The sequence below is a fragment of the Polyodon spathula genome, chromosome 16 (assembly GCF_017654505.1).
Source record: "Polyodon spathula isolate WHYD16114869_AA chromosome 16, ASM1765450v1, whole genome shotgun sequence".
In the NCBI taxonomy this organism is placed as follows: Eukaryota; Metazoa; Chordata; class Actinopteri; order Acipenseriformes; family Polyodontidae; genus Polyodon; species Polyodon spathula.
The window spans coordinates 38,097,734-38,107,262 of record NC_054549.1 but is presented as its reverse complement, the minus strand read 5'-3'; positions in this window follow the sequence as shown (position 1 = coordinate 38,107,262).

Below are 9,529 nucleotides of genomic sequence, written 5' to 3'. Positions count from 1 at the left end.
TATCTGGACTCTTCAAATGTCAGTAGTTTGTGGTCACTGTGAGAAGCTCATTTTAACAGAACACTGCGAAATGACAGTTTTGATCAGTGATGTGTTGGAATTGATAAAAGGTATTGGAAATGAAACTGGAGCTGACCCCAACCCTTGCTCAGCAGCTTTATTGGGAGTGTTTCCTTTTGATTATAAAAGGGTTGATGACTAGTTGGGGTCCTTCAAGAACCCAGCCCAGAGTATTCCTGAGCTACACCTTGACCGTGTCAAATGAAAACCCTTGCAGCGCGATCAGTTCAGCTTTCCAGATGCATTATGTGGTGTCCTGCGTCACGAGGGAAATGGATTTAATTGAAACTAATACGAGCTCACAGCTTTCGCCTTACATGTCAGATCTGCTCCCAGCCTGCTATTGATCTTGTGTTAATGTTACACATTTCAAACAAGCAGGGAAAAAAAACCCAGAGTGATTAAAAAAAACAGAAACATGCAGGAATCAGTTCAAAGAAAATGTAACTTGTGAATTACAATGTAGAGCACATGCCAGAACTGCCTCTCTGGTTGAGCATGTAAATGATGTCTGAGCAGAACAAAGAAGTGAAAGGGAGAGAAAGAAAGCGATGCCTTTCTATATAGAAATAAGTGGTTCATACTGGGGGTAGCACTGCACTTTTGGCACAGGTTGCTCATGAAATGATTTTGTGACGTTTTAAAGAGGAAGCAGTTCTCTGTTTAGGGATAGCGAGACAGAGCCAGCGGGCAGGCCAGGTGAAGCGGACAGGCCAGGTGAAGCAGTTCTCTGTTTAGGGATAGCGAGACAGAGCAAGCGGGCAGGCCAGGTGAAGCGGACAGGCCAAGTGAAGCGGGCAGGCCAGGTGAAGCGGACAGACCAGGTGAAGGTGAGGCCGGGCAGGCCAGGTGAAGCGGGCAGGCCAGGTGAAGCGGGCAGGCCAGGTGAAGCGGGCAGGCCAGGTGAAGCGGGCAGGCCAGGTGAAGCGGGCAGGCCAGGTGAAGCGGGCAGGCCAGGTGAAGCGGGCAGGCCAGGTGAAGCGGGCAGGCCAGGTGAAGCGGGCAGACCAGGTGAAGCGGGCAGGCCAGGTGAAGCGGGCAGGCCAGGTGAAGCGGGCAGGCCAGGTGAAGCGGGCAGGCCAGGTGAAGCGGGCAGGCCAGGTGAAGTGGGCAGACCAGGTGAAGCAGGCAGGCATTCCCGGTTGTTGTGCTTTCCTGGAGGAACAGAGAGCCATTCTACTTGACATGACGGGCTAATTCAAATATTTTGCTTTTTCTGAATTATTCTTTTTTCATTAAGGAAAGATAATGCTCTGCTCAGGGATAGCAAGCTGTTTAGTAAGTGGCTGAGGGGAACGGGCACCGCAATGCCACCGCCAGACGTTCTGTAAGTTTTCCATTATTTGCATCTGTATATATCTTTATTTTTAAATCATTCTATGATATGTATTTATTTTGTATTCAGTCATTTTTTTGCCTCTGTCACTAAAATCTGACATCGTGGGAATATTTGTTTTTTTTATTCAAGGCAAACAAGTAGTCTTCATTAAACAGAGCTGGGCTGCCGTGGGGCTGCAATTCTTATTTGAATTGCACAGCTCGGTTAATGAAGAACTATTAGAGGCTTTGAGAACAGCATGCTGAGCAGGTGAGAGGTGTTTCAGATCCTGATAGAGCTGGGCTTGAAACACAGCCCCGGGAAAGAGTGTGGGGATTACAAACACATTGCTAATACTTACTGTTCTACTGTTTCCTTATCTATCTGTATACTGTATATAACAGATACTGATTTAAATTCTTTTTTTTTTTAACGTACACCAAAGGTTTAAATGATCGAAAAATAATTATTTCAGGATGTTTCGGACAAAAGCCTTTCTTCAGCTGCGTAGAAAGCAAAGTAAAGACAGGGCAGTAAACTGGTCATAAAATAAGTCCTGTTTTATTTATTTATTTATTTATTTTTTGTTTTTATCATTTAAACCTTTTGTGTACATCCAGAAAAATTGCTTAATTTTTTTTCATTTATGTACACTACAGTTATACCTCCTTTCAAACACAGACACAGACAGACGCACGCACGCACGCACGCACGCACGCACACATTTATATATCTGATCAATCATTCAGAGGAATGTGCGTACAATTGATTCGTTCTTCATCCCGCAGTTCATTCTGATCTGCAGCCCTGTTCTGTGACTCTCCCTCTGATTGAATCAGCTTTGTGGCAGTGCAGCCTGTAGCAGATGCTTCTCTGACGGGTTCCTAATGAAACGTGCTGACAGTGCCATGCTGACTTTGGGAGATTTTGAAGGTCGTTGGAACTGTTGGTATTGTGAAAGCAAGATCCTCCTAACTTATTCTCTCTGTAACGAGGGAGAGCAGATTTCCAAAGCTTACAGTCATGACATTTTAGATTTAAAGACTGATTTGTTTTTCTTTAGAAATTGTCATATTTAAATATAGTGCTTTTATCACTGTTACTGTTCTCACATTAAACCAACAAAAAACATCAACCTCTGCCTGCTGCACAGCCAGCACACCTTCCCTTTGCTGTTCATGCCGTCAGCCCTGTGCAGCGCAGGAAGTGCGAGCGAGCGAGCGGCATGTGGACTCCCACTGTGTGTGCTATCAGGGGAACTTGCAGTGTGGGGCAGGAAGTCTATTTATAAGTGAAAGAAAGTCTCAGAGACTTGTGAAAGTGTTGCTAATAAGGAGTAAGACAGGTGTTTAATTCTCCTCTTTAATGCCTTGGTTATCACACCTCTACAGTAATCCCTTCAGAAGCAGAGTTCAAAAAGCAGCAACAGCAGCCAGTGCTATTAGCATAGCTGAGCCCTCGGCATCTCCCTGAGATTCTTTGCAGTGTAGGTCAGACAGAGGTGTATTCAAAAAGGTGTCATTCTAGGGATTTCACCCTGGCGACAGCAGAAGTTATTAATAAGATTAACACTGGCGCTGCCAGGACTGAGGTTTCCTTTCTTTACATGCGTGTGTGTGTGTGTGTGTGTGTGTGTAGAGAGAGAGAGAGAGGGGGTTGAAATCCCTGTTTCAGAGAGGGGTGCGTGCTGGATTCCTGTTGACCTGACAGGCTGCAGTGTCAGTGCATTCCTCTAAGAGTTTTAACGCAACGGATCATTTGTTTGAAATGTTAAAAATCTTCTTGCTTCGTACGTGTTGCTGTGTTGTTTTGTTCCAGCAGTATCAGGGCTCGGTTTCATTCTCAGTGTAATGTGAACGGCAGATGCATTAGAGAGAGTTACATACTTCTGTTCATACTGTGCACTGCATTACAGAGACTTCATCCAGCTTTACTGCTTAGCCAGACAGCCTGCACTGTCATGAACGACACAGTTATAGTTTACTGTCTAGCACGGTCTGAATAGCATAGTCCTGACTTTCACACACAAGTACATTTTAAATATTAAACAATTTTGCACTTTTTAGCATACGTTTGTACAGTCATTGTGGCAGCATAGTATTTCAGAGCCGTTTCTCCTACACCACATGTTAAACAGAGCTTGATACAGGCTGTGTTTTAATAAGTACACTAACCGCTAATGAACTTGCATTAAAAAAGTGTCTTGATTTAATTAGCTGAGAGAAGCTGCTCTCTTGGGTCCGTTGGATTCTTTTTTTAATTCCCATCTTCACCTCCTCCTCTAAATTATCACACGGGTTACCGGCTGTCATGTTCAGAATGTGAACTTGAAGAAATGACTAGGTCAACATGCAGCATAGGAACGTGGATAACATGCATCCCTCCTATAGGGAGACTTAAAACTGCACAAGAGTGTAGCAGCATAGGAACGTGGATAACATGCACCCTCCTACAGGGAGACTTAAAACTGCACAAGAGTGTAGCAGCATAGGAACGTGGATAACATGCACCCTCCTACAGGGAGACTTAAAACTGCACAAGAGTGTAGCAGCATAGGAACGTGGATAACATGCACCCTCCTACAGGGAGACTTAAAACTGCACAAGAGTGTAGCAGCATAGGAACGTGGATAACATGCATCCCTCTTATAGGGAGACTTAAAACTGCACAAGAGTGTAGCAACATAGGAATGTGGATAACATGCACCCTCCTACAGGGAGACTTAAAACTGCACACCCTTATAAAACTATACAAAATACATATTAAAAGCACAGCAAAGTGTAATAAAACACAGTGGAAGCACGGTAAGCAATTGTAAAGCACAGAGAGGTATGGAAAGCATATTAAAACTATTCAAAGGTATAACCATGGGAAAGCTGCAAAGTGACTTGTATAAAAGGCAAGGGTGCAGGTTCTGCTTGTGTTTCTACACTCTCTTTGAAGAGCAGGGTGCAGGTTCTGCTTGTGTTTCTACACGCTCTTTGAAGAGCAGGGTGCAGGTTCTGCTTGTGTTTCTACACGCTGTCTTTGAAGAGCAGGGTGCAGGTTCTGCTTGTGTTTCTACACGCTCTCTTTGAAGAGCAGGGTGCAGGTTCTGCTTGTGTTTCTTCTTGCTCTTTGAAGAGCAGGGTGCAGGTTCTGCTCATGTTTCTTCATGCTGTTTGAAGAGCAGGGTGCAGGTTCTGCTTGTGTTTCTACACGCTCTCTTTGAAGAGCAGGGTGCAGGTTCTGCTTGTGTTTCTACACGCTGTCTTTGAAGAGCAGGGTGCAGGTTCTGCTTGTGTTTCTACACGCTCTCTTTGAAGAGCAGGGTGCAGGTTCTGCTTGTGTTTCTTCTTGCTCTTTGAAGAGCAGGGTGCAGGTTCTGCTCATGTTTCTTCATGCTGTTTGAAGAGCAGGGTGCAGGTTCTGCTTGTGTTTCTACACGCTCTCTTTGAAGAGCAGGGTGCAGGTTCTGCTTGTGTTTCTACACGCTGTCTTTGAAGAGCAGGGTGCAGGTTCTGCTTGTGTTTCTACACGCTCTCTTTGAAGAGCAGGGTGCAGGTTCTGCTTGTGTTTCTTCTTGCTCTTTGAAGAGCAGGGTGCAGGTTCTGCTCATGTTTCTTCATGCTGTTTGAAGAGCTGGGTACAGGAATTTGCTTTGCTTTAATGTTCTCTCACCTCCAGCGTAGAAACAGGATGACTCCAAACAACACACGATAGGAAGTAAAAAAAGGAATGAAAAGAACAGCGATTCATTGCAAAAATTATGACGAAAAAAAAACAACTAGATTCTCAAAGCTATTTGCTCCAAAGCATCATTAGCACAGTTTTGTCAGGTGGTGCAAAACATACCCGATACAATGACCCAACAACGAATAAACGACTCAGACATTTAGTTCAGGGGGCTGCGTGTAATCTGAAGTTGTTTCTAGTTTGTTTTAGAATAGCGATGGATTTACATCAATGTGTTTCATACCTCTCGGCCCAGACTGCTACAGCGCTGCTCCTTTTCAAATCCTGTTGCTGATGAGAACGAGGCGTGCGTTTGATTTCATGCGCGCGCTCTCTTGTGGTGAGTGCGCCAGATTCTAACCATGTAGAAAGTTCTCCTTCACAGCTGCCACAGTAAAGTACAGAGCTGCACCTGCATCGCTGACACGCAGCCAGCTTTTATAAGGGATACTTGAGGAGTAACAAAACCAACATAATCTCTAGCAATGTAAATTGCAGAGCCCTATTGAAAAGACGATATAAATGGGACAGGAAGCTACTGAACTTCCTGTCAGAGCTCAGCCCAGCCGGACGGGCCTCCAGGACCCTTGACCTGATGAGCTCTAAAGAACGCCCTTGAAATGTGGGAACAGCCTGCGTGAGAAGATGCACTCTGACACAGGTAGTCCTGGAGCCCCTTATAAAGGTTCACCATAGTAAACACATTGCAAAGTGTAATAAAGCATGGTGAGAGCATGTTGACTGATAACCAAGTTGACCGTAATTAAAAAGCAGACGTGTTTATTTCTGGTTTGGCAACTTTAAAAGGTGATTCTCATTTTTGAGTAATGCAGGCTGTTGTAAAGACCTTTGAAAATGCTCCCCAATGTGCTATTGGCAATATTGCTACAGATATTAACAGTGTGCCTTAGTTTAAAGTGATCTGTATTGATTTGTATTTGTATCTGGTCGAGAGGCCAGTATAAGATGTCTAGAAAGCCTGACAGCAATTAATAATCCTGTTTAACTGATGACATGAACAGATCGCTCTTCATATATTTGAGCTTCATCACTCCTCTGGCAGATCTGAGAACCCTAGATATCCCATCCCCCCCCAGCCCCCCCTTGATCTCCTAGTAGTAGTGGTAACCATGGAAACAAGTCAGAGAGAGAGAGAGAGAGAGAGACCGAGAGAAAGAGAGTAGATGTATTGCACTGTGTTCAGGGTAGAATATTTAATTTAAAGAACATTGCAATAATCTGTTTTATGTGTGCAGAGTTCAAACAAAGTGTAAGACAGGGAGCTTAGAGATTGATCTGAATGTGTAACTTCCAGAAACAGGACTGACACTGCTGTCCTTACAGTACACTGCTATTCATCCTGGAGAAGCGTGCAATACTGTTAACGTGGAAACAACAAGGGCTTTCCCTTAGGAAAGTGTCCCATAGTAAAAGCATGACAAAGTGTACTCACACTCTTCTCAATAAGAACCGATACTTGCTGAGGTTTTGTGTATGAGATGATTTCACAGCCCACAGCCACAAACAGGAGACAGCGTTGTGAGGAGGAAGGCCTGTTCTGAGTCACTGCATTGCCCCATCAGTGGAAGTGAGACATGAAGCTGAGGCCTGTGTCAATTCATTCATTTCCTGATCTGCTTTTTCAGTGTGCACAGAAATGTACATGCAAGCATGGGGCATACTCTTCAAATAGACTTGCACAATGCAATGCAGTCTAGGGTTTGAAAACAATAGTTTGAGCTAACAATAGTCAAGGAGCAGCATTCTCACCAGCACCTTGTTTTACTGTTTATCTTGTCTTTTTAAAATATTGGTCACCCCCAAGACAGCTACTGATAACCCCCTCGGCTGGGGGCTTCATGCATGAAGAAGAAGTCATTTAAAATGTAGGTCAACATCCCAAGAAAGAAAGCTCACTTCAGTTATTAAAGAAGGACATAAACGGGCTACGTCCTCACAGAGCAGACGAGAACGCAGCACTGTGAAACATTGCTCTGCTCTTAAAAGGTCACTTTTCTTAATGCGGTTCCTCCCGACGCCCCGGGGTCTCATGGGTAACTGTCCTCACTGATAGCACTGGAGTTGATAGCACGGAATGATCTCACCCCATGTGACAAAACAAGAGCTGTGCCCCCTCCAGGAGGTGTGACGTGTCCATTTATAAAGAAACAGCATTGCTGTGGTCTTCCTTTTGGAAAAGTTCACTGTGGTAAAGGACGGGTGCTTGAAATCTTGAGACTTTTTGGTCAAATTTGTACTAGGCAGCATATCAACTGTCTACTGAGGGTAAACAGCCATCAGGGAAATTAAATGTCTGGATACCCACGAAAGGGGTAAGGTTACCCTAACATGAAAGAGTAATGAAGACAACGCTAACCATACAGCGGCTTTTAAAAAGTACACAAATATAAGAAAGCATGTAAAAGCTGAAGGTAACGGGTGGTTTCTGCTGCATGCTGTGCACGCCTGGCATCAAACAATAGCACACACTTATACAAGGGTTGGTTTTTGGTACATTTTACAAGACGCTGTATGGATAGGGGTGACGTCGTTAAAATAGAATCTTGGGATTAGTCATTGTTTTTGCCAAAATTTGTAAAAAGTGAAAGTGGCACGGGTGATGTCATGAATGGAGTGTCTTTGATGTGTAAAGGAATGCAGAACAAAACGTGCGCTCTGATTGGCTGGCAGATCCTGAGCGGTCTGTAGTATATTACACTGTTCTCTATCAGTAAATAAGCTGTAATTGTGATATAGGCGAGGTCTACCTTTAGGGTAAAGAGATCTGGGATAGAAGCTAGCTGTGGTGTTGTGTGTGATAGGTTTTTAACACTATACTTTCACTAGCACCACACCTCTTGTTTTGAGTCTCTGGTCAGGTAATTATCATTGCACAGGCTGTCAGATTATTGGCAGTGAAAAACAATGGTATAAGAATTAATAATAATAAAAACAGGAGTCCAGGAAGCCTATAATGTGCAATACTATAATTATAGTATATAGAACACCTGCAGGAATCCTCATGCGAAAAGTGGGGGGGACAGACACACAAGCAAACGAGATGCCAGCTACTCGGAATGCAGTTGTACCCCCCCCCCCCCCCCCCCCCCCCCCCCCCCCCCCCCCCTCCCCGTGTAGTGAGTCAAAGTTGAAAATAGTAGGCCCAATCATTTATTTTATTGAAAGGAAAACAACTTTGCAAAAAAATGTAAGAATTCTTTGAATAAGGTAGCCGAGTCCAATGAGTGTTCAATAATAATAATAATAATAATAATCATCTTTATTTTTACATAGCGCCTTTCATAGTGGACCACCATCACTATATCGGGACATAAGTCTCTTTCCGGACCTTATTCAAAGACAATGCTAGGATAACAAAGACACACCGCGGCGGTATTTAAACACGGGTGCGTTGTCTGAACACATTCCCGGGAATACGGCTCCTTGGTGTCTTTTGCAGGTTCAATACTTTACCTGTCACTCGTGTTCAGAGCGTTTGTTTTGGAAGTGTCGGTTTCAGGTGCTCCAGTTTCACTCAGTATAGGTCTACCGTTTAAGGGCAAATGCGCTGTACAGAATGGACCAGGGCAATGGGAAGAACACACACTTGCACCGTAATTAAACATCGTGACTGCGATGAAGCCCTGTTAAAGGATGATAAGCCCGCCTCTCTACATAGCGTGCTTTCTTTACTGAGGTGATAAGCACCAATACAAACACATCAACAGGGAGGCACTCCGCGGAGTGTAGGGGCTCTGTTAAAAACCAGTTACTGTGTAACCGTACATAGAGAGAGAGAGAGAGAGAGAGAGAGAGAGAGAGAGAGAGAGAGAGAGAGAGAGAGAGAGAGAGATCAAATGAAAGACAATGTTTTAAAAAATATACACAAAAATTTTTTTATATGTGTTTTTTCCAAACTTTCTAATTTTTATAATTTCTAATTTTACACGGTGCTAAAACGATTTTGTACACCGCATATATATATAATATATATATATATTATATAATATATATATATATATATAGATACATATGGAACAGTCCCCTGGCACAAACGTGTTTGAAGCGAACCGTCACTTATTTCTGCTGAGCTCTGATCCTGTGCTTGTGGTGTCCTGCACTACAGAACCGATGGACCGCTCCTCTCTATCGAACCCTTCAGGCTTCATGACATTCAGTCTATGCATCTATTTATTTTTCTTTATTCTTATGATTGTGGTTGCATTATGATAGCATGATAACACATTGTTATAAATTATATACTGCACACATTCTTAAATACTACATGCTATAAAGCATTCGGGGGTTCCGTTTAACATATCCATTATCCAACAACAGAACCTTTGGCAGTTCTAAACATGACGTGTGGAATTATGGATCCGTGTCATAACCTTTTTTTATTGATTTATTCATAGTTAAATAATAATAATAATAAAT